Genomic DNA, 25,679 nt, shown 5'->3' on the forward strand with positions numbered 1-25,679 from the left:
ATGAACACTAAGATAATTCTCTCAAACACACTTCTGTAACCCAACAGCAGCCAATCCCCAACCCTGGAGATCTAATTTTTGCTGCAATACATGTTAGAAGTATAAGAAATAAAATTGCAAAACTACATGCCTGGATTACCCAACATAAAAGTACAGTTTTGTACACTTACCATATATGTAGATGTTCAAGTGTATTCCCTGTTGCAGTCATCACATTTGGGTTTTCTGCCTGCAGGTAGCCCTCAGCCGGCCTGAACACCAGAGTCTTGGGATTTCTGCGTCAGATGCTGTCACTTCTTCCATGACGTCAGGTCGTCAGGGGTATAAAACATGCAGCCGATGCCATTACATCAGTTTATCTTGCCCCAGATGTCAGGTGCCCCCAAAACAGGAAGCAATTATATGGTGTGGAACACCCCCAGCAAAAAGCAAATACACACAGTACAAGATATGCCAAACCAAAAAGGATAGGTGAAAGCAAAGACAATCAGGGTGCTGGAGGGAGGGGAAACAGGACTGCAACAAGTGAATACACTCGAACATCTACATTTATGGTAAGTGTACTATGTTCTTCGTGTTTCACTGTTGCAGTCATCACATTTGGGTTGATTCCCAAAGCTAAGGAAGGGTGGAGGTAGATAAAGAAGCATTAGGACTGGCAATCAGGCCCTGTAGGACTGTTGTGGCAAATCGCAAGTGGTAATGCTTGGTGAAAGTGTGTACAGAGCTCCAGGTTGCAGTTTCCAGGATGTCCCTGGTAGGGACTCCTCTAAGAAATGCAGAAAAGGTAGATGTAGCTCTAGTGGAATGTGTTCTTATCCCCTGTGGGGTAGGTTTTCCATGGTGCTTGTAGCAAAAATGGATGCAATGTGCTACCCATTTAGATATGGTTTGCTTTGAAATGACCTTCCCCTCTGCCCCTGCAGCAAAGCTGACTAGCAGCTGGTCAGATTTTCTGACAGGCTTAGTCCTGTCCAAATAGAATCTAAGCTGTCTGTGCACGTCTAGAGAATGCAGTATCCATTCCCCTTTATTTAGAGTATTAGGGAAAAAAGTAGGCAAATGAATGAACTGGTTTAAAGCCACACTAGACACCACCTTGGGCATAAAAGATGGGTTAGTCCTGACGGAAACCCTGTCCGCATGGAAGATAATGAAGGGTTCCACTACTATAAGGGCCTGCAGTTCAGACACTCTTCTTGCTGAAGTGATGGCTAGAAGTAAAGCTGTTTTCCATGAAAGGAATTTCAACTCTGCTGTAGCAGCTCTTTCAAAGGGGGAAGTGCAAGTTTTTCCAATATGAAGTTAAGGTCCCAGGCTGGAGTGGGAGCTCTCCTGGGGGGGGGGGGGTCTTACATTTTTGACCCCTCCTAGGAACTGTTTTATCAGAGGATGAGAGAAGAGGGGTGGCTCAGTATTATAATGAGCTGAGGTGGCAGAGACTTGAATCTTAATTGAAGAGAAGGATAGGCCCTTGTGGAGCATTTATGTTCAGTAATCTAGTATATGAGGTAAGCTGGGCACAGTTGTAACCATCCCTTGAGACTGGCTCCAGGAACAGTATCTTTTCCACTTTTCCAAATAGGATTTTCTAGTACTAGGCCTCCTTGCCTCAAGAATGACATCCAGCATCTGCTTACTGAGGGTTGCTAGAGGTGAGTTCAGGGGATTAGCCAAGCTGCAAGGTTCAGGGTCTGAAGCTGAGGGTGCAGAATTTGGCCCCCCTGCTGGGACAGCAGGGAAGGTGTCTGAGGCAGGTGCCATGGTTGTAGCACTGTCAGACTGCGGAAAGGAGGATACCAGTGCTGGCGTGGCCAGTCTGGTGTAATCAGGATTGTCCTTGGCTTGTCCTGTTTGATCTTTAGTAGAACCTTCAAGAAGAGAGGCAGAGGGGAAAGGCATAGACTGAGAGGCTTTCCCAGGAAAAGGACAGGGCATACACCTTCCAAGCTTGGCTGTGGGGAGTTCTGGTGCAGTATTTGTTCAATTGATAGCTCTAAGGGGAAGCAAACAGATCCACCTCTTGTGTCCCCCCATCTGTTCCCCAAAAGCTTGAATATTTTGGGTCCCAGTTTCCATTCTTGTGGGTCCATGAGATTTCTGCTTAAGTCGTCTGTCAGTGAATTTAGGTAGGTACACTTGGTTGCTCAAAGCTATGTTCCACAGAGCCATGGCTAGTCTGCAGAGTGGGTAGGAATGTGTTCCCCCCTGCTTGTTTATGTACCACATAACTGTGGTATTGTCTGTCTTTACCAATAGTTGTCCTGGAAGAATAAGGCCTTTGAAGGCTGTCAGAGCATTTTGTACAGCTAACATTTCTTTTTGATTGATATGCAGGTGCATCTGCTTTGGGTTCCATTTGCCCTGAATGTACTGCCCTGCCATGTGAGCCCATCATGCATAGTCTGATGCGTCTGTTATTAAGGTTTGGGCGGCAGGGGGTAGAGTGAAAGAGAGTCCCTTGTTGTGGTTGCAGGCCTCTGCCCACCAAAGGAACTCTGCCCTTAGACACGGAATGATAGGAATTGTTTCCAGGTCCTAAGATTGTTGACACCATAGACTTTTCAGATACGATTTAAGTTTTCTCATATGCAGTATTGCATATGGAATTAACAGAATGCAACAGGCCATGAACCCCAACGCTTGCAGTATTTTCCTTGCAGACAGCTGGGTTTTTGTGGCCAGTAGGTTGAAGTACGTTGTCAAATAAATTTGTTTCTCTGGAGTGAGGAATGCCATCTGGGAAGTTGTGTTCATGTTTGCTCCCAGGAATACAATCTGTTGGCAGGGTACTAGATGTGATTTCCTTTCGTTGATGGTGTACCCCAGTGAAGTTAGAAGTCTCTTTACAAATGCCAGGTGCTGTATTAGCAAGTCCTGACTTTCCACCTGAGTCAGGCAACAGTCCAGGTATGGGTAAATCTGAATACTTCTCTGCCTGCAAAAAGTAATGGCTGGAGCTAGGCACTTTGTGAATACCCTGGGAGCAGTAGATAAGCCAAAGGGAAGTGCAGAGAACTGATAGTGCACAGAGCCTGCCCTGAAACAAAAGTATTTCCTGCAAGATTCCCTTATGGGGATGTGCAGGTAAGTATCTTTTAAGTCTAGGGTTCCCAGCCAGACATCCTTGGCTAGCATAGGAAGCAGCTGTTGGAGAGTTAGCATTTTGAATTTTGGAACCACCAGAAAGGTGTTGAGAATAGATAAATCCAGGATAGGATGCCAAGAGTTTTCATTTCTGTGAACCAGGAACAGTCTTGAATAAAAGCCTTGTCCCCTTTGTAATGCTGGGACAGGCTGAATAGCCTTGATGCTGAGGAAAAGAAGTACTTGCTTTTGGGCCTCCGCCCACTGGTTTGGGGGGAGGTCTGGCCATCCACGTCGGGTTGGGAGTGAGTGGAAATGGAATCTGTATCCTAGGGGAAACAATGTTTAAAACCCATTTGTCTTGAGTAATGTATTCCCAGTTTTTTGCATGCATGGTGAGTTTTCCTCCTAAAGGTGCAAGTACTTGAGCAAGGCTTGGGGAGTTAAGGATAAGTCATTGTGCAAGTTTACCATAGGGGATTGGCTTACTACTCCCTGTTTTGGACGTGGGAGCACCTCACTGCTTAGATCTGTGCATAATCTGAGACTGAAGTCTTGGGGGTCTGCTGCCCCTGGGTTTGGACTGAGAAGGCCTGGGAGGGACTGGAAAGGACCAGTTCTTTGAAGGTCAATGCCTACGGAATCTAGGTGGCTCTACTTGTAAAAAATCTTTAACAGTTTGCATAGATTTAGCTTTCTCCTCCATCCTTTTGAGAACTTCTTCTGCTTTACTGCCAAATAGGCACTCTTGGTTTAAGGGTGCATCCAGTAATTTTGCTTTGACATGATCTGGCAAGTTTTGTTCCTTAAGCCAAGCATGCCTTCTAAGAACATACCCAGAGACAGCAGACCTACAAGATGCTTCTAAAGCATCAAAACCACAATGCAAAGTATGTTTACCAATTTGGTCAGCAGAATGCATTAACTCTTGTAAATCTTTGTGTTCTGCACAGTCAGGAAACAATATCATTTTCTGTTTAATTAGCCCCATAATATACTGCTGATACTTTAACATATGAAACTGGCAATTTAAAGCCCTAATAGCCAGAGTAGCAGAGATGTATACCTTTTTACCCCGTCTAAAGCCCTAGAATCCGTCAGAAGGGGTAGGATTCTTGGCAGTAGTAGCCTTAATGCTTTTTGGTCCTTGGGAAATGGTCTCTGGATCTGCAGTAGGATTCTTGAAAAAGAATTTGTGTGAGTCAGGTACTCTATAGTACCTGTCAGTTTTCCTGAGAGCTGGAGGCAAAGTATCTGGGGTAAGGCTGGATTCCAAGAAAACATCATCTACAATCTCCAGAACAGGAGGGATAGCTAGAGGCCTGTGCTGAGGCAAGTTTAAAAATTCCCTGAGTCTCTTTTTGGACTGACAGTATTCCTGGCTTTCCCAGGGGAAATGCTCCCTAAGGGTATGCAGGGTTTCACCAAAAGAAAAATCTTCTGGAGGGGAAGCATAGGGAATGGAATCCTCTGCATTAAAATCCTCATAGGTAGATAAGGGTATGTCCTGGTAGGCAGAAGGAACAGAAATATCAGATTCCTGATCAGAAGAATCAGAAGAAAAATCAGTTCTAGGTCTCTCTGACGGGGAAGGCTGGCTTCCCCTAATTAAGGTAATAAGGTCTTCAGACATTCTAAATCATTTGTTTTTGAGGCCTGTGGGCCTGAGAATGCGCTTTGGTAATCGGTTTCCTAGGCGTAGTGCGAACTTTAGGCTTGAGAAATTCGGTATTTTTTGGCTTGAAACGAAGTTGTTGGTTTAATATGAAAATCGGTAGGCCTGAATACACCCACAGAAGCCGGTGCCTGCACAGCGGCTCCCCATCCAAGGTAGAGACATCCGCAGGTTCCATAGTCGAAGAAGCATCTTGCGGCATACTGGACTCTGAATGGGTCTCAGTAGAGGCCTGTGAATCTGTAGAAGCGGGTATCAGGGGCTGCGAAAGCCCCTCACAGAGTACCAGTGGACTGGCGACTAGCTTAACGGTAGCATCGTCGGCAGTTTTGGACCTATGCAGTCTGTCTCTGTCTTTATCCTTATGTTTTTTTCGGAAGATTGGTAGTCAGATGGCTTAATGACATCATTTCAGAGTACAGAGATCGAGAGCGAAAGTATTTAGCTACAAAAATTACCTGACGACGGATGGTTTGGGTGTTTAACAAGGCACAAAACTGACAGCGAAGGACATCGTCGTCTGGGGCTAAACAGGTGACGCAGTAAGAATGAAAATCTCTACAAGGTATTTGCTTTCCACAAGCAAGACAATTATTATTTTTTTCTGACATCAGTTCAGAGCAAGAAAAAAGGATCCCCAATGAGGTACTTATCTTTTAGAAGACTTCAGGTCTGAAACTCGAAGACGAAAATTTCAGGAATCGGCCGACCAGCACTTGCGAACTGCTTCTGCTTCGGGCACTGTACGTCAAGAAAGACTGATATAATGGCATCAGCTGCATGTTTTATACCCCTGACGACCTGATGTCATGGAAGAAGTGACAGCATCCGACGCAGAAATCCCAAGACTCTGGTATTCAGGCCCGCTGAGGGCTACCTGCAGGCAGATAACCCAAATGTGATGACTGCAACAATGAAACACGAACAACAGCCTGATGTTCTTGCTGTAATTGAAATTTGGCTTAAACCCAGAATAAACAACTTCAAAGTTATACCTTCTGGTTGTGATATCATCTGTAATGACCATATAAAGAAGAAAGGTGGTGGTATTTCTTTAATATTTCCCAGTACCTACCACATTTCCCCTTACAGCAAGCCAACATCAAAATTCAGTTCAGCAGAGCTTCTTAATGCTTTCCTCAAAATAAACAATTATAAACAAATATGTGCTACTGTCCTTTATAACCCTCCTAGCAACAATACAGCTATACTGGAAGATATCCTACATTGGATATCCATAATATTTCCAGAAGAAAAAAATTTACTAGATGATGTGAATGTCAATTGGTTGGACATAAGCTCCAACACTCGTACATCTAACATGAACTTATATGGTTTCACACAACTAATTAATAGTCCCACACTTTATAGCAAGACATCAAAATTCTCTATTAGACTGGATCCTGGTATGAGATCATAGCAAATACTTCATCACAAGTGCAAAGTCAGACTCTCTCAGTGATCATCGATTCTAGCCATCTCACACATCCAATTAAACAGCACATTTATAAAAGAACACATAACCTTTCTAACTTTAACCCAGAAATGTCCATCACTACAATACCATTTATTAACTGGAACTTTCTAAAAATCCTCCCCTTAGACAATGCTCTAATTGAATTCAATACAACTTTTCTAAATATCCTAAACAGGCTACCTCCTAGAAGGAAGAGAATGAAAACAAATAATGCAATGTGACTATCCAAAAAGAGTAGAATGCTAATGCAAGCTAGATAAAAAGCATGGAAAGAATGGCAAAAATATAAAACACTTCAATATCTTGAAAACTTCAGAATGCTTCACAATCATACTAAAAAGCAAATAAATGAAGGCAAAAACTATACTACACACAATCCTAAAAAATTCTGGATATTCATTAAAGAAATCCTACATCCTGGCCAAAGATTTAACCCAAACCCCTATCCCGATAACTCACCACTCAAAGCTGTAATACAGTTCAACTCTTATTTTAAAGACGGTATAGCATCTCTAAGGATTCCTCAACATCTACCCACAACCCTGCCAAACAGCCACATATTACCACATCCACTTTTAGCTTCAAACCTGTGCCTACATCCTATATAAAACTCCTCAAACAAACTGTGTTCTTCTTCAGCTGATAACCTTCCAAGTGAGTACCTAAAAATAGCAGCCAGTAGCATTGCCTTTCCTGTCTCCATCCTTATAAATAGGTCAAACCAGAAATCCCATGTTCCCTCTCTCTCTGGAAAAAGTCACACATTATTCCTCTGCACAAAGGAGGAAATTCAACAGGCATTAATAACTTTAGATCTATAGCGATTTAATCTCTCCTCAGTATAAAGAAACAAGAACTCTTATCCCCTACACCACATGGCGTCTGTCCTTCCCACAGTACTAGCACCACCCTTCTAACCTACAGATACCGTCAATAAACTAGAAAGATAATTTTAAACTCATCTCTTCCTTATTTCTAGACTTGCGTAAAGCCTTCAACACTGTTTGTCACAGCAAACTTCTACTTCAAATGTCCCCACTAGTTCTCTCTCAGCCCACCCTTCTGTGGTTAAAAAGCTACCTGTCCAATAGGTATTAATCAGTAAAATGGCACTGCATGCTCTCCTTACCTCCCAGTCACCACCAGCGTATTACAATGCTCTATCCTTACTCCCACCTCTTTAACATTTTCACCAATACCCTCTATACTTTCACATAACAGGCCACCCTAATACAATATGCAGATGATTCCACTCATCTGCACATCTGACAACATGGTCCACTTCCAAAATATTACTCAGACAGCTTTAACAGCCACTACAACATGTCTTTGTAACTCACAACTTATGCTCAACCTAAAAAAGACCAAACAACTACTTTTTACCCCCAAATCCCTCTCTCATAAAAAAACAAATTTAAAGCCCTCTCTCTTGATAATACAACCATTAAAATAACTTCTGATCACAAACTATTTGGGGTGATGGTGGATGATAATCTTATATTTGACCTGCACATAAAAAACTGCATACGAAAAACTCATCAAAAACTAGGGATGCTTACAGAGCCAAAAACTTTCTCACTGACACAGCAAAAACTACACTTGCCACTACTTATCTTCTCCCCACTCTTCATCATGGTGCTCCCATCCTTACTAACCTCCAGGCTTCACAAAAATTAAAACTTGAGCACTATTGTAATAAAGTTGCTAAATTTGCAGCACATACCCCTTTTCAGAACCCACCACTGAAAAAGCACTGAAAAACCTAAATTGGTTAGAATTGCCACATCACAATTTCTTACAACCTATAAAATTATCCAACATCTATCTGCCTGTCCAGCACTAAAAAACATTCTATACAACTATGTTTCCAGTTAGTCAATGCGATCCTGTGACCAAAAACTCCTGCTTGTCTACAAACCTAGCAAATCTGCTGTGCATTGTCTATACTCATACAAGATTGCTAAGGCCTAGAACTCCTTACCTGTATCCATCAGGTTGTATACCCTCCCTCCCATCTTTCAAAATCACTCTGAAAGACTTCCTAGCTAAAATCTGTCTCTGTTCTGCACAAATCCAGGATAAACTATATCCCTAAATGTGAACAGGTATCTTTTCATTCCTTTAACTTCCTTACTCTCCCTTCTTCACTTACTTCCTTACTGCTAATTTTCTTCCCTGACTTTCTCTCGAAATATGCCATAAGCCTGTTTTTCCATTACTTCATATTGCAATTCCTATTTGTATTAGACTAACTTGTCATTAATTTCTCCACAAACTGTCTAAAATTTCTCTAAATATTAAATGATTGTCATATACTGTGTATTAATTTTTAACCTTCTTTATATTATGTCTAATTTGTTATTTAAACTGCATATGTTTTTGTTTTATTTTTGAAGATTGTGAAATTATTGTTCTTAAAATGTTTTGTAATAATTTGGAGCTTTTCTCCCTGGGTACCTGCTGAAAATGGGCTTCGACCCAGTCGGACTTTCCCGGTAATCAAATGTCAATAAAATAAACAAACTAACAAATAATTTGTTTCTCTTGGAGAGCCCAGGAGTTAAAAGAAGCACAAGCCTGAAACAGAGTGTCAAGATGGGCAGTGCCTAAACAACAGTAAAAGCAAACAGTGTAGATCTTGGAGGGGAAGCTTGTGTCCTCACATGGTGCACTTCTTGAATCCCTGGCCATCAGCCATAATAACTCCTATACCTAAGTAACACACATACACAGTCTAAACAATTATAAGTATGGATACAATTTGTTATGAAAGTGGAACACACACTGCAAAGTCTAACAACTAACCTAACCAACTAACCTAATTTCTAACTGTAAACAAAATCTAAACTTAATCAAATATCTAAAACTGTAGAGAAGAAGTCTCTCGGTAGAGGGAGAGGTGAAATACTATTAGGGATATGCACTAGAAAGGATACACCAGCTGCAAGCCCTCATCAACATGATCAAATTCTTCAGACATCAAATGAGATTTGAGGTACTAAATTGGAGTTAAGGAAATTATGGGTAAAGGAGAAGTCAGAGACCTGAAACCGATGAGCATCAGAGTCGGTGCCAAGGTTGGATCCGGTTGGATCAGACAGCCCATAGTTCAATCGGATGACAATAGATATCAATGGATCATTTTTACTCAATGGAGATGTTAAGATTTCAGATTTAACATCCTCAGAAAACCTCTGATTACATACCCAAGCAGAGCTCCTCAGCACAGCAGCAGTAGCTGCAGTCCTAGAGAGAGTCAACACAATCATATACACACTTTAAAAATGCTTAGTAACCTGTAAAAGAGAAGCAATAACCAAATTCATACATTCTGAAGATGAAAAGATAGCAGAAATAATGTTCTGATTGTCAAAACAAGCACACCTGCATTTCAATACATGCGCCGACAATTCAGAACCGTAAAGGCTAAAGTTGTAGGCTAATAAATTTTCTTGTAAAAAAAAAAACAGGAATATGACAGGCAACGTCAAAAACATCCACCAAGGGTATCAGCAGAGGAGGAATAGAAGTTGGCAGTGGTACATCCACTTGTAACAAGCCATAACATTTTTTCATGGATGCTTGAACTAAAACTCGCTCCTAATGAAACAGATTACTAATTCTAGATGCACTGCCACAAAAAGAAAATTCAACTCCTCCAAAGGATATTCTGAGGAAACATTCCCCTCTGATTCAGAATCTCAGCTATATGCAGAAAATACAGACAATACCCTGTCAAGTTCATCTGCCAAGGAATCCTCAAAAACTTATTTTATTTTTTATAAAAATTCCATTATTCTCAGGAGGTTTTAAGCCTGTAATAAACCTTTAGACAAAATAATAACTTTGCCCTTACCAACCAAAAAAAACCTCTATGAGAATGATAAAATATTTGTTTCTATTTTTTTTCTAGGGACATCCCCAAAATGGAACAGACTCAAAGATTGTACCTTATCCGGGGGAACAGGTTTCTTCCTGAGTCTGCTCTGTATTCAATGGTGCCTTGGCAGTTTTCTTCTTCTTTGGAATAAAGGGAAAAGGAACTCAGGTTCCAGTAGGATGTTCCATGTCCCTGCCAAAAATGAAGCCAGATTCCACATAAGAGCTGCTAGAAGGAGTCAGTACCTTGATAAGTTGTCACAATAGTGAACAGAAGCACACAAAAACATTTACACTTCCTTTAATACAAGATAAAACATACAGGGTAGTTCAAAATCAGAACACCACACACACATACACACACCTTATTATTAGTATTTGTTTACCAGGATGATTCAAGTGGGCAAAGAAAGTAACTCCTTTTCGATGAGAAGAGATCAAGGTACACATACACATGCTTTAACTTCAATATATAGCTAATGTTCACATATTTAAGTTTGATACGAGGGTACATATATACAATAGCTGTTTCAAATTTGAACGTTGTTGATACCCAGCATATACACACTGTAGCAATATAATAAGATACGTAAAATTACAATATCTGCAAGCAAAATTGCATAGAGGGCTGACATTAAGCTTTGAGCTGAGAGGTGGATTTGATGCAACTATATAGGCATCAAAGGACTATCTAAGCAGATGGTAGGAGAGGCTAGAAAGGAAGTATGCTTAAGGTTGAAGAACAAAAGTTTAGTTAGGGAAAGTGAAAGGATAATGGTTACAAAAAGAATGAAGCTGAGAAGGGACTAAAACTAGAGTGAGCCATTATAGGAATGAGAATGACTTAAGGAGTGGAGCAAGAGCAAAGCTGGCAATCAGGGAAGTGTTACTTGAGTTGCTGTTTAATAAAGTTGCAATTATTAAAATTATTGATTTGCTTGAGGGCCAGAGGTAAGGAGTTACACATTCTGAATACTTAAAGAGTACAAAAGGAGTCCCTGGTGAAACTGAGTGATTTAGTTACATGGCATCCTTCACCAGCAGGGCTTAGTGGTCTATTTGGAAGATACTACTGCAGAATACAACATAGGGGTGTACATTGGTCAGACATGAAAAGAACTTTGTGAATCAATAGATAACTTGTTAGTTCTCGCCAAAATATTATTTTTAAGTGCCAGACAGTGTAGGAATGAGCTGGGCATACTGGCAGCAAATGTTGCTACTTTGTTGTAGCGCAGCTCAAGGAGAAAGACTTGTGTACTTTGAAAATTGATCGGTAGTAGGGCAGTACAGAGCAGAATTGGGAGCAATAAACAGGAGGCTAGGTGTTTTCTTCCAGTGATGGAGAGGCTTGATCCTATATAGTTCACCAAGTTTTTTTTTTTTTTTTTTTTTTAATTATTGTTATTACTTCCCTTACATGGAAGTCAAACTTCATGTTTTCATCGAAAGTCACGCTTAACAGCTTTGTATGGGATAGAAGATCTATCCTGGTAGGATTTAGAGAGGTTACAGTAAAGTGAGCTTTAAAGTACTGCACTGGGGTGAAGAGGATTAGTTTTGATTTTTTATGGGGGTGGGGATTAAGGAGGAGTTGAGTGTTAGAAAGCCAAGATTTGACGGATGAGAGGGATTCCTTGGTGATATGCTGAAGTCTGTCTAAATTTTGGCAATGTATACCAGAGTAGAAACATCAGCATATTACACAATGATGGCATGGTTGCTAGCTTCTGGAGATCATTAACGAAAATGCTAAATAATAATGGCCTAAGTATATATCCTTGGGGAACATCAACTGGTACAGGGAGAAAGGAGGAAAAGGAGTCTTTCCATTTGACAGCTTGATATCGGTCACTAAGATAACTTTTAAACCTAGTGATGGACGGGACAGCAAGGTTGGAAGTACAGAGTTTTTCAGTTAGAAGTGTGACGCACTGCATCACATGCTTTTGACATGTCAAGGAAAACAACAGAAACAAGGTTCCCTTTATTTTTGTTTCGATTTATACCTGAGATAAAGCTGAGAAGAGCAGTACTGGTACTATGGTGTCAGTGTAAGCCATGTTGCATTGCAGTAAGACTGTTATCTCATAAGAATTTAAGCAGTTGAGATTGTATGCATTTTTTCGAGTATTTTTGAAAAGTGAGAAAGAATGGCTATTGTACATAGTTGGAGAGATCGGTTGCATTACCATCTTTATTGTTGTGGTAACATACAAGATTTCTTCCCCAAGATAGTGACCAGTTAAGCAAACACCATGCCTGCTAAAACAGCCTGCCTGATGAAAGAGACATGTCAAAACAGTAAACATGGTGCAAATGCTGGTATTCCTAGAGAATACCTGGTACAAATTTTTAACAAAAATAAAATATGTGGAAGGAACTCCCCAAAGGGAACTTGTCTGCCCAGCAATGGGAGATAGGAGCTAATCACTGATCCTCTGAAGCCCAGGAGAACTGCTCACACAGGCAGCAAGAAATTAATGAAGCTTTCGGTCCCCGGGCTACTGTTTTCTCCACAGAGGAGCTTCAGCTGATGGCATCCTCGATGCATGTGTGTGGGGGGAGCCAAAGCATTGGAAGATTGGCTGGCTGTTATATCCTCAGCAGGTTATAACCATATAGCAAAGGCTACTGCAGCACTGACTTATGATGAACAGCCACTGATAAATATGATTTTCTGTACAAAAAAATAAAAAACTCCTTGCCCACAATATGTGTTTCTCAATCCAACCAGCAATAGGCATCTGTGTGTGAATAAGGGTGCCCAAACCATTAGTGCCAGTGGTCCCCAACTGCAGTCTACAGCTATCATGTTAAGTAAAGAAATTCACTTTTTATTTCGGGTATTCCTTTTAAAATAATAAAAATTGTCCATTCTCTTCCCAATCAAATATACTTAGTTATCAGTGACACTAGGAGTGCCCAATCTGCCAGCCTAAGAAGCGGGAACACACCTAATCAGAATCAGCTAGTGTCTTCCATCCAAACTAAAAGAAAAAAACTGTTCTATGTAAATTTAAAATGGTAATAGACATACATTTTTCTATTCCTTGTCCCCCCAAATACTACCTTATACCTTTCTAATGTGGCAACCCCATCCAATTTAATTGTTAAATGTCTCAGTTAAAACATTAAGGCTGCCCGCTCCTCCAGTGTCCAGTCTGCAAAATAAAGAAAACTGTGCTCTTATGAGGGTGAACAATCTCTCCTCTGTGTCAATTTTGCAGTACAATGACATAAACAGTACTCTTCTCTTATTTGCTCAAATGAAAGAAAGCACAGATACTTTGACTGTCCAGTCCTGGAGAAAGAGGGGGGGGGGTGCAGTTCATCTCCCTCAACCATGCCCATTATTTATTATTTATGTCCCCTAGCCTTATTTACCATTAAGAACTGTAAGGTTGCTATCCTTCTTTTACTACTACACTGGGGGCCATGCTTTATTTTTTTTAATGGTCACTCAAACATTTATCTAAGACTTGTACCAAACTTCATACAGAACTTTCAGTCTGCTGCATTCCTACAGGCATTCAATGAATGGATTTAACCTGACAATTTTTCATCATTTTTGTCCCAGATGTTTAATTAGTTATCTACATGTCTCACTGTGATGGACTGTGGCACTATTTCAGGAGTCAAAATACAGTTGCTTGTGACTATTCAGAAAACTGAGCTTACTGTCATTGTGTAAATATTTCCAAGCAGCAAAAATGCATGTCTCTTTAGTTAACAAGGCAAAGTCATGACAAACAAGGAGCATTTTTGTAAAAAATATTGGAAACTATCAAATGGTTTCTCATGAGTTGACAGCACTTGGCAACAACAATAATGGCTTACATCAATAATGATTCTCATCAAAGTGTAGGAAGAGCCTGACTAGGCAGAGCCCATTTTTAACAGAAGCCCAAGAAAAACTAATACATATACAGCAGACAAGGATGATGTTTTAAACATATGCAGAGTGACAGCAAGTACTCATGTATAAAACAAATTACAAAAACAAAATACAGCATTTAAAATAGAAAAAAGTATAATGGTCCTCAATGGGGCTTTCATTGACAAAGCCAATCGTGTTCCTTTTGAAAGGTTTAACAGACTTTGAAAACGCTGCCTTGATTCCAGGACTGGCATCAAAAAAACGTCTTGAGGATTTTGGTGTCTGCATGCCCTTTATGTATTGGCATGTAGCACTCATGCCAAGGGCTAAAATTGGAAGTATGATACCCAAAGAAAGGGGTACCTGAGCTTTGGCAGAATGGCTGAACATATAGTATCCTGGGCAGGATACATCCCATTGGTCAGCATTACTGTAACAGTTATCTAATGATAAACATCTAAGGTAGTCTAAATGTAAGTCAGAAAAATAATGCAGCACCTGCACCCGAAGACAAGAAGGAAGATTAATAAAATTTAGCATGCATGCCCTCATAAAAAGAAGGGGGACAGGAAAAAAAATAATACACTTCAGCATCTTTCTGAAAATGTATACAAACAACAGGTCTCCATTTAAATGAAATGATTCAACGGCAATATGAAATGTGTTTCCCAGAAAGGCACTTCAATATAGATACAGATATAAAAAAACACTCTGCACAAAGTGATGGTTCAAAAAAATTAGGAAACTCAAGCTAGCAAAGAATACGCATACGACCTCCTTGTAAATAAGAAAGTAAAATGCTACTTGATGTACAATTGTAGCTTCTGCACTCAGCAGACAAGGCAACCCCAATGATCACTATCTGCAGTTACATTGTACATTTCGGTACAACTCTGTGCTGTCCTTTTTACTTTCCAGATACCTAAAAAGTAACCCTTAGAAACCAACCCCACCACAACTTAATGTAACAAATATGTTGCTGCGATTACAAGCATGGCGTGGTTTCAGGACAAAAGCTATTTTAATGCTATATACACCTGATTACAAACTAAAGAAAGGAATCATTTCCATGAACTGTGAGCACAACATGTGTGCGTAATGTAAAGCACCAAGTGCAGCAGAAAATTAGGATAACCAAATGTTGTCAGAGCTAGTCTTCCAGCTGTATTTTTCAAGTCTGTATTGATTTTTTTTTCCATCATGCAAGGTAAATGAAACTTCAAAACTCTTTAACCACAAGACACAGTGCTGACAGTCCATGCACAACAAATTCTGACCAGTTGACAAATTTAACAAGCAAATACCGAACATAGTGGGTACTGTTTATTTATCTAGTTCTAATTTTCTGCAACACTAATAATTGCCGGTCACTTCTCTCTCCCTCATAATATGCTTAACAATTCTTTGTACAAATGCCACTTCACTGTTTGCTATTATCCATAAACAACATTGTATACAAATTTATGAAACTATGTCAGATGCAAGCTATAGCACTGCAAGAGAATTCTTAACCCCTTACTGATAAACAAGAGTCGGCCTAACACCCTAACCCCAGCACCAAAGTGAATCCATCACCACTGAAACTGATCTATCATAACCTTCTCCCTAAAATCTAAACGGTATTCCAGCACAGCAGTAGTAGTAACAATCATCACTGTAAACGCAAGCGTTTTCCCTCTTTCATGGCATGCTCAATCCTTTGCTAACACCAACTAGGACCCCACAGTTCAACAAGGCTTCCTCTTTAATTAAGCAAATTAAATTAAGTAGACACTATATTTTGATAAGAAGTTTCCTAACACACAGAATGCCTTATCATGCATAATGTTGTCCTTATTTACAGACCAAATGTTAATCCAAGTTGCTCTGTCCCCTCACCATTATGCTCATCTTCCCACTGGTTTCAGTAGCCCTCCCAGTCCACTTCTGTAATTTCTTCATTCATGGTGTATAGGAAGCAGAACAATTGTGGCGTTCTTCTCGTATTTGTCTCTTGGCAGCATATAGTAATACCAATGATCAAGACATTTTAATCCTGATCTATCTTACTGGTGGTGCCGGTGAAAGATGAGGATCTCAGTTCTATAAATATTTCCATCCCTTAGTTTTAACTGCTCAGCCAAATATCTCCCTTCCCCATTCCCGACTGCTCCTTAAATATTACATGTGCAGGTTCTTGCAGCAGCAGATAATTTTACAGCTATGCCTTCCTGTTTCTAATTTAATGTTAAAATATCATGAACTTTCACCCTCCTCAGTTTGCAGAAAAGTTTAAATTCCAGTATGTCTCTGAAGATGTTAAAGCCTACTTTTTTCCGGCAGATGTCACTGCCATCACCACTTGCATATCAAGTGATTTCCTCCAATGGCAAACTGCCTCATTCTGTGAAGCTACAGCACTAATTAGCAGTGCAGTGGTATCCCACATCCAGGGCTGATGATAGGCTTGAGCTCACCACAGGCTTCTGCCATTTCCTTTCACTTCATCATCTCTTAGGTTGCATTTACCAGGTTTGGTAATTCCGATTTGTCAATTAGCTGTATTGCATTTGTAATTAAAGATTTATAACATTTTTTTCAATTAATATGATTTTTTTGGCAAACATGTTTAATTAGAATTTAGACATTTTTTTCACAACTGCTTTTTGTCTTGTCACATTTCAGTACTTTATCAGGTCTGCCTTGCTCTACTGAATACTGCAACAAACATACCATGTTAAAATGGTCATTGCTGAAAATTCCTGATGATTTGTACCTGCAAAGTATGTAATGAAATCATACAATAGGAAGATTTTACTTCTCAGAGAAGTGTAATACACTCCAGTCAGGAGGCAAAAGCTGGTATTTTCTACCAACGACTTTAGTGGCCACACATTAAAAAGTATCAGTACACTACTGAAAAACAGAAGAAACCTGATAACATGCTTAAAACACTTTGCAAAACAAAACTGAATATTTTTTGTTTTTACATAAATAGCAGAATGTATCGACCACAATAAAATTAACATTCTGTTCAGATGATTAAACAATGACCAAGCAACTGCTAAATCACTGCACTGTTAAAAACTGTGCATTAACGTTTATTTTTTTTTATTTACATATTTGTACTGCATGCAGCAAGGTGATTACACTCCAATATCTGGCAAAAGACAAATCAGTTAAGAGCTACTATACTGCAAGACCCAACCTTAACAAATGTTAAGCACACCCTGCTATCAGCTCTCTCGCTAGGCAATCAAATCTGCCAATATTGACCAACAAAAATGTTGCAGAATAAAAAAAAAGCAGATTTGTTTCTGTCTGCTGTCTGTACTGGTAAGATGCACTGACTTCTTGTTATAAGTTTAAGACCTGATAGAATAACAGGATTTGTGTTTATTGCATTTAATAAAGGATGCAAAGACTGAAACGTAAGCGTATGTCATTATTTAGTAATTTGAGTTTTATGAGAAACAGACCAAACATCAGGAAAAAAGACAGCTGGCAGGTATGGAAAGCGAGTGTAAAAATAAGAGTTATACTATACTGTCTTTTTGACAGTGCTTCCCAAGTGTTTTACGGCTTTGAGAGCCAACAAAACAGAACTTTCTTTTTTTCTGTAACTAGTGGTAACATGGAGCAGATAAAGCTCCATGCTCTACAACGAATTACGATCAGGTCTCCTATCATAACTTTTAAATATGTGTTTTCAACATGGATCCCAAGATTCAACTCTCAAGCTTCGCTCTTGGCATCCATATCTGACCATAATCCTCTATATTACACCATATTTTAAACAATGACATAGGTACAAATATATTAACTGAAAAGTAAACAGAAAAGTGATGAGTTTCTATTATTGCCATGCAGTATATATGTATGTTATCATTACTCCAACATTACAGAAACTGCTCAACTCCTACCTTCCCTTAAACCTTACTTCTCCTCCCAAACATAATTCTGCATGTATAGTTCAACAATTTTATTTTCAAGCTATTTGCTCTTTCTCTTTTCTAGAGATCCCATCTTCCAACTCCCTTTACAATGTTCAATACTTCAGTTACATTGGGTTTTGATTTTGATTTCCATTTTCTAGTAATTGCTTTTTTGGCAGCCAGTAGCATTAAGCTTAGTAAGGCCTTAATATGTCAAGGCAATTCAGATACTATACACAGCTTGAAAAAAATAAATAAATGTAAATTAAATGTAAATTTAATTTAATTTCCTTAGTTACGACCACTTGATGCCCCAATATTTCTGATAAAGTACTCTGTAGGGAATTTTTAAAATGTGCCCATTTGTTACATTCCCCCCAAAAAAGAAGGTTCACAATTACCTTTTCTTTTTCATCACATCTTCTGCATTTGCTATAAACCTGAGGTAAAGTTCTGTGAAGCCTGCTGGGGTTATAAAAAACTTTCTTGCATCGAGTCCTAGAGCAGAATTTTGTCAGATGAATGTTCAGAAAAGAGGCAAAAATATCTACCTAATGAACTTCCCACAGACAGATCAACTCTTGGAACACCCCCCGATACAGTTTCCATTTGTGAAGGTCTGCCTTTGTCCTGCTTAGCTTGTTTGCCACACTGTTTTGCTCTGACAGCATGTGGGATGCCTGTAGAGTGAGACTGCCCTGTAAAGCTATATTCTATGTTAACATGGCTAGTCTGATAGAGGGTAAAATCAGGTTCCTCCTTTTTTGTTTATGTACACTACTGCTGTCTGCAAAAAGTGGTCTTGGGAACCCAGAGGTAATTCAGAGAGCTGAGTGCCTTGATAAAGGCAAGACTCTCTTTTATGTTGATGTGCTTGTATCCATCTACCTTTGTTATTCCAGACACCTTGCACTTTAATCCTCCTTGACACTTCTCCCCAAGCAAAGTACAAGGAGTCAGTGGTGACTGGCTCCCTTGATCAGGAGGTCAGACAGGGACACCAGGATTTAGGTTTGAAGGGTCAGTGTTCACTCTCTTTGGATAATACAGCCCTCACAGCTTTTTTCCAAGATGCTGGTATATCCACGCCTTTCAAAATACTGTTAAACAAAAACCTTCCAGAGCTTTACCATTTTCTTCCTGCTTAACTCCCAAATTTCCACAGGGAAATTGTCTGTTCCTGGTGATTGATTATACATCGCCATTTTATTTCATTTATTCATGTCTTAGTAATTAATTGTGGAACCTCATCTTCCCCTACCCTTGGCATAATTAAGTCTTCCATAAATATCTCCATTCCATTTGTGCCTTTCTTGGTTTCCACATTCCTCTGCTTTATATACATTTTTATGAACTTTCTGAAATACCTGTAATACCTCTGTTGAATCTCTGGTTATTTTTCTTGAGATAGGCTTCTTAAGACTGGAAACAACCCTTTCTAATTTCTGTTGCCTAAATGGTTATGCTCAAAGTTTTTGTGCACTGAAGTTAACAAAAGCACTTGTTTAACAGCAAACTTTCTAAACTCATGCAAATTACTCAAACACTCCTTTATTTTCCCAGTAGCACTCTGCAATTGCTCTCCTTGTTGTTCTGCCACATTCCTCTTGCTCTGCAATAGGTAAACATTGCTAGTCTCTCTAAATAAATCATATTTCTTCTTTCTTACATCTATTTCTCTTTTATGTCTACTACATTTTTAAACTCCATTTTCATTTTATCCCATTTACTATATATGGAAGAAACTTTTATCTTCCCTAATAAATCTTGAAAATTTCCACTACTCATTTCTTAAATGTAGGATAGTGGCAGTGTCTCATTTTTACTTCATAATCTGCAACATTATCTTAATTTTAATGGTGCACAACCTGAAATACTTACTGGATGTGTGTCAAAGCTTTCACTTAAATTCTCATTCTCTTGTGTAATATAAATTCTATCCAGTCAAGCCCAGTTATTGTACCTTGGGGAATAACATGCAAATCCAGTCTGATTTCCTACTACTGAATTTACATCTTCCATATCAAATATTCTCATATAGTTTTTCAGAAATCTACTCTCTTTTGTTATATGTTCCCTTCTAGGTCCCATTGAGACATGCACAGTATTGCAAATCAAGTTTCATTCCCCAACCATAAATAATATTCCTTGATGAAAGCTGATTTCTCCCAGGTTTTTAAGCTCCATAATAGCAATTTTTGTGGAATACATGCCAGTATAACCATTTCCCCTTACTAACAGCTTTTTTACTACCGCAAATCTGCCACTGTTGGCTTTTTTTTCTTTACTTTCACTACTGGAACCCCTCTAGTAATCAGTATGATTACCTGCCATTTTTCTTTGTCCCTGGTATTCTGCTGAATGCCCATCCTGAAGTTCTTTCTTTGTCAAAGTTACATGTTAATTTCTACCAAAGTGTGTCTCTTGCAACATCGTTATTTGCATCCTGCATTTCTTTATATAATTCAGTACTCTTTGCTTCCTATCAATACTTGTAAGGCTATTTATATTCCATGATAACATGGACAGAGTTATTATGACAGAAACTACCTATTAGTCCTATCTATTATACATGACAGTTCATCTCAATGCGTATTTCCAATGTTTAGCTTACATGCACACAGCAATGTTTGCCAGGCTGATCTTTTAAGCAATTGTTTGTTCTCATCCCCATTTGAACCTATGCCATATTCTTCAAGACATTTTGCATCAAGGTAACACTCAAACAAAACACTAAATCAGTTTCAGAACCCCACATTTCCTTCTAACTTGGAAGAAATACACAAAACTTGATTGGCAGTAGATTTTGATGAACGCCGAGGTGTCAGCTCGACATTAACCTTCAATGAAGGCACGCCCATTTACACATGTCTTTCGAACGCCCACCCAACCGCGAGGAGGACATGCAGACTCCACACAGAAGGCACTCCCTGCACTCCAGCCGAGAATTGAACGGGAGAACCTCTTGCTGTGAGGCAACAATGCTACCGCTGCACCACCGCGGATGTGTTCGTCAAAATCTACTGCCAATCATTAATGGACCGGAGTTCCGCTGTGGCGACCCCTAACCGGGAAAAGCCAAAAGACAACAACATGTACATTTTCAACAAATGAAGTTTAACCCTCCAGATAAGAGGGGTTCCAAAATTAACAGCTGCACTCATACACACTACCTAATCTAAAATTAAGGTTATCCATGCTAAAGCACATGTGCCTGTGTTCCAACTTACATTAATTACTATCTGTTCTTTTGTTATTCCCATTCCCCACCCAGATGAGAAAAAAGCAGTCTGCATCCTTTCAGTAAACATTAATTTTTGGTCCTAAAAAAGGACATGGCTACCTTTAAATAAATAAACTAAATTCTGCTCTGTTTTATTAAATGTCTTACTATATTAAAACTATCGGGTGACTACAACTTCCTACTGTTTCAAGCTTTATTTATTTTTCACTGAACCGCTTGCCACTGTCCCTTTAAATGCTACATTTCTCTCAGCAGAGAGTGCTCAGAGCTCTCAATATTAACTGCTTGCATTTGGAGACTGCTCCTCTCAAAGTAAAATCAGTCAAAAATGAAAAACATTGTGAATGCATTAAAGAATCTTTGCAAAGTTCTCTCAGAATGCAATGTACAGACTTCCCCTGCCCAAATGTCTGCAATTGCTAACTACTTGGGTTCAAAGGAGACTATCTGCTAACAGAAAAAAATAGCAAGCTAATCTCTTTGCAAATGCAATATAACCAACATTTTCCATGGCTCTCATCATTTTGCCTTATTTTTCAACCATGTTTTCCAACTTATTTGCTATTTAACCTGGTTGTCAAGAAGGCTACTAAAGCAATGGATGTGGGCAAATCATTACACACTTCATGTCTAGACTTCACAACACCATCCCAAACTTGAATATCTTGGATAAATTAACCCAGCTAAATGTTAATCCTGCTGTAACTCACTGGATAACAAACTGGCTCACAAATAAAATCCAGGAAATTAGGATGAGCTGCACTACTTCCTCCAAAATACTTGTCACTGGTGATGTATCCCAGCTACTCCTCTTTAGCATTTACTTCTCAGAGGTGAAAGCTACTGTTAACACTTCATGGCCAACCCAGTTTGCAGATGACTGTAAACTTGCTGCCAACATAAACTCTCAGAGAACACCAAGATTCTCCAAGAGGGCCTCTCTCAAACTATAGCTGGTGTCAAAACCATGGACTACAACTAAATGCCAAAAAATATTGAAGAATATTCTTTAGCAAGCAAAAAGAAGTCCCTTGTAACTTCCACAATGCAAACACACCCCTGAAAACTGATCCAGTAATTACGGACCCGAGAACTTATGCATGCAACAAAATACCCTTTGAACATCATGTTTCCACTATTTAAAGAAAGTCCTTTTTCACTGCACATCTTATTATTAAGGGTGTGGCATCCAGGCGGGATGTCATCATACCATACCACTGTACTGCTCACTCATTAACCTCAACAAGGGGTATTATGCCCCCCTTCAGTATGTACCTGTCCAGACGTCTGGCACAGAATGCTCACGTTTTCTTACTAAGAAAATAAAGGGCCTAAGTTAAAAAAAAAAACTATGCAGACCATTTCAAAGCCTTTTTTTAGGACCTTTATTGAATTATCACCTGTGACATAAGCAAACTTACATCATTTATATAAAAAGTAATCAAACCATATTAACAAGTTCACATTTACAAATATTATACATCACATACATTGTTATATAATCAAAGCAACATTACAGAAATTATTCAGTTCCTGTCTTCTCTTATACCTCATTCCAACTCTAAAACATTTTTCTGCATGCATTGTTCCCACAATTTCCATTTTTTAGGTAATTTACTCGTATCTTTTTCTAAAGCCCCCACTGCCTGTTCTTTTACCTCTATTACAATATTCACTACTTCAAGTAGATTTTTATTTCCATTTTCTAGTAATTGCTTTTTTGGTAGCCACCAGAATTAAACTTAACAAAGCCTTATTATGTCTAGACAACTGAGATCCTGTATCCTAGCTCAAAAGGTTCTCCCGTCCGATTCTCGGCTGGAGCGCCTTCTCTGCGGAGTCTGCATGTCCTCCCCGCAGTTGAATGAATGTAAAGACATGCAGGTAGGTGCGTGTGCCTTCCTTGAAGGTTGGGCGCCAGGCTGGCAACACAGCACCATACATTTCACTGCCAATCATTAGCGGACTGGAGTTCCGCTATGGCGACCTCTAACCGGGAAAGACCGAAAGACAGTTATACTTATTTGCCCACCCAGTATTCCTGATAGAGTACTCTGCAGGGAAATTTCTAAAGTCTGCAGACTCATTATACTCCAAGAAAATATGCTCCCACGTACCTACTTCTTCACCATTACACCACCACCATTTGTCATCTAACTGAGGAAGACCATTTCAAAGTCTTGTCTTCTTGGTGCCATACAAGCTACCAAGCGGTGATTTCCGAATCGTATAATGAGCCTCAACAGTCCCTCTCCTGTCAGCCCTACCTATATAATTTGATATTCTTTGCTTTTGTCTATACGTGAAAGGCATTTCTCATTCCCTGATAATACTGACTAAACAACCATGTTAATAAAAATCTGTTACTCCCACATAATATACTCGGCAGTTCTTTTAAACTAAGTTTCCAACTTGCAGCTTATAAGTACACACTACTGGCTGGCAGACTGATCTTGTATATAGTTTCTTCTCATCTATATTTGACACCATGTCTCATTTCTTCAGACTTTTCACATCATTAAAACACTCAAGAAAAAAAAAAAGAATTAAGTTTTTCAACTGCCTCCCATTTTTAACTCACTGCAAATTTAAAAACTATTTACACTTTCCCAAAAGAAAGTTTACCCCTTCAAATAACCTTTTTGCATCACCTATTCAATAAAGGGAAGGTCAAAAATGGTCAGTAATTCTCACGGCTACAGATGTACATATACATTTTTTTCTTAACAAGAGTGATGTTAAATTTAATGGGAAATCTTCCATTTGTAATGATGGCTTGATGATCCTGATAATACAACCTGTAACTAAGCTGACTGAACTTGGATCTAGCCTACAGGTACTGCACTCCTTTCCTAAGCTTGAGCTAGTCAGTTTCTCCATATTCAGTTATAACTACTGCATATTCTTCTACATAAAGGAGGCAAATAAGGTGAACCAGGTATTCTCATTTCTTCACCCACTTGTCAATAGAGCAAAAGTGATTATTTTTCTTGAACTCCCTGACTTTCTGTATTGTCTAGCAGATGTTGGCAATTTTATATCTGGTGCCTCTGGACCTTTTTAAAAGCAGCACAGATATTCAACAGTTCTCAGTCCATATACTGAGCACTACTAAAGTCCATATTACACTAATGGAACTCCCCTCACTAGTCTGACCACTGGACTAACCTCTGGGTCTACCTTCTTGGAGTACACAACTGGAAGTTTGCCTAGCTTGCCATCGAAAACTTTAGCATACTCTGAGAAAATAGCACCAGTGAAGTTGAAACTAGGACATGTGCTTACATAATGTACCTCTTTAGTAAAGAAAACAGTTTCATTCTTACACTGTCTCTGAGACCTAATAATGACTGCAAATGCCTTCTGACTACATAGAATTGCCTACTGTAACTGGTTCCAACTGAATAGCATGAAAGCACGAGTGAGCCTTCAGCTTGAATCTCTTCCCCTCCATAAGCAACAAGCTTCGTACAATTTGCCAAATTAAGCTGTTCACCAGCTCTTACTTTAGCAAATGTTTCTGCCGACATAACATTACACTTTGAACCAGTAACCACTTTAAGCTCTGTGAGTTTACTATTGATCACGACAGTACAAAACACTTCTCTCTCTGCCAACAAATCTACTGAGTTAACCTTTTCACTGACCACTGATACACCATCTACACAGAAAGCAGGGTTGCAGCTTTCTACATGATCAACTTGCTTTTTTGAGTGACCTTTCTTAACAACTGAATGAGGCTTGCTTGATTTGCAAAACATTTGAAAGTAGTTCCATTTTGTACACTCGTGGCATTGCTGACCAAATGCTAAGCACTTCTCTCTTTTAGACTCATGATTGGCACCACAATTACAACAGTTAACAGAAACTTGACTTGGGTTTTGCTGACTCACCCTTATACTGCACTGAGCATGTCCGTTTTGCTGAGCTAGTCTTAGAACTTGCTGGAAAGTTACGGGTCCTCCCTGGAAAACTAACAGGCTGCAGCTGCCATGCGCTTAGGCCTGTTTCTGCTAGCCACGTGCTGCATGCTGTCTATGCTTGTTCTAGAGGCTGCTGAAACCATGCTCATCATATGGAGGCATATTTGTGTGCCTTTCTGTAAGCTCATGGACTTGACAAATTTCTATAGCTTTGCTCAACGTTAAATCATTACCACGAAGCAAAATCTTTCTCACTGCAGCATTATTAACACCACATAGAAGCCTGTCACTTATCAACTCATCTTTCAAATCACCAAATCTGCATGTTTTAGCTTTATTTCTTAAGTCAGTGATACATGCTGCAAAAGTTTCTCCTGACTTTTGGCCTTTTGTATAAAACAGGCTCCTCTCCAATGTAACATTTGTCTGGGGGGGTTACACATTTCTCTAAATTTACATTTCAAGCACTAATGGTCCTCGCTTGATTCTGCCGGTGCAACAATATATCGGTTCCCCCTCTCCTGCATATACTGCTGGTGCATACACAAATGAATGCTCTCTTTCAATAGCTTCTGACCCCGCTAAGTTAAGCGAAATAAA

The 25,679-nt window shown here is 39.4% G+C and overlaps 1 protein-coding gene across 6 annotated transcripts in view; it reads right to left on the minus strand.

The window, feature by feature from the left end:
* Positions 1–25,679, minus strand: part of HDAC4 (histone deacetylase 4) — a 3,124,471-nt gene that overhangs the window by 2,529,322 nt on the left and 569,470 nt on the right. The window contains exon 1 of one of the 6 annotated variants that reach the window (XM_044075062.1): positions 10,190–10,331. The exons of the other annotated variants lie outside the window; for them this stretch is intronic. The gene's annotated coding sequence lies outside the window, so the exon portion shown is untranslated. Of the gene's footprint in view, positions 1–10,189; positions 10,332–25,679 lie in introns of those variants that run through there. 6 annotated transcript variants of the gene reach the window in all.

Source organism: Protopterus annectens, chromosome 6.part0 (genome assembly GCF_019279795.1).
Source record: "Protopterus annectens isolate FY-2018-M chromosome 6.part0, PAN1.0, whole genome shotgun sequence".
NCBI classification, from domain to species: domain Eukaryota; kingdom Metazoa; phylum Chordata; order Ceratodontiformes; family Protopteridae; genus Protopterus; species Protopterus annectens.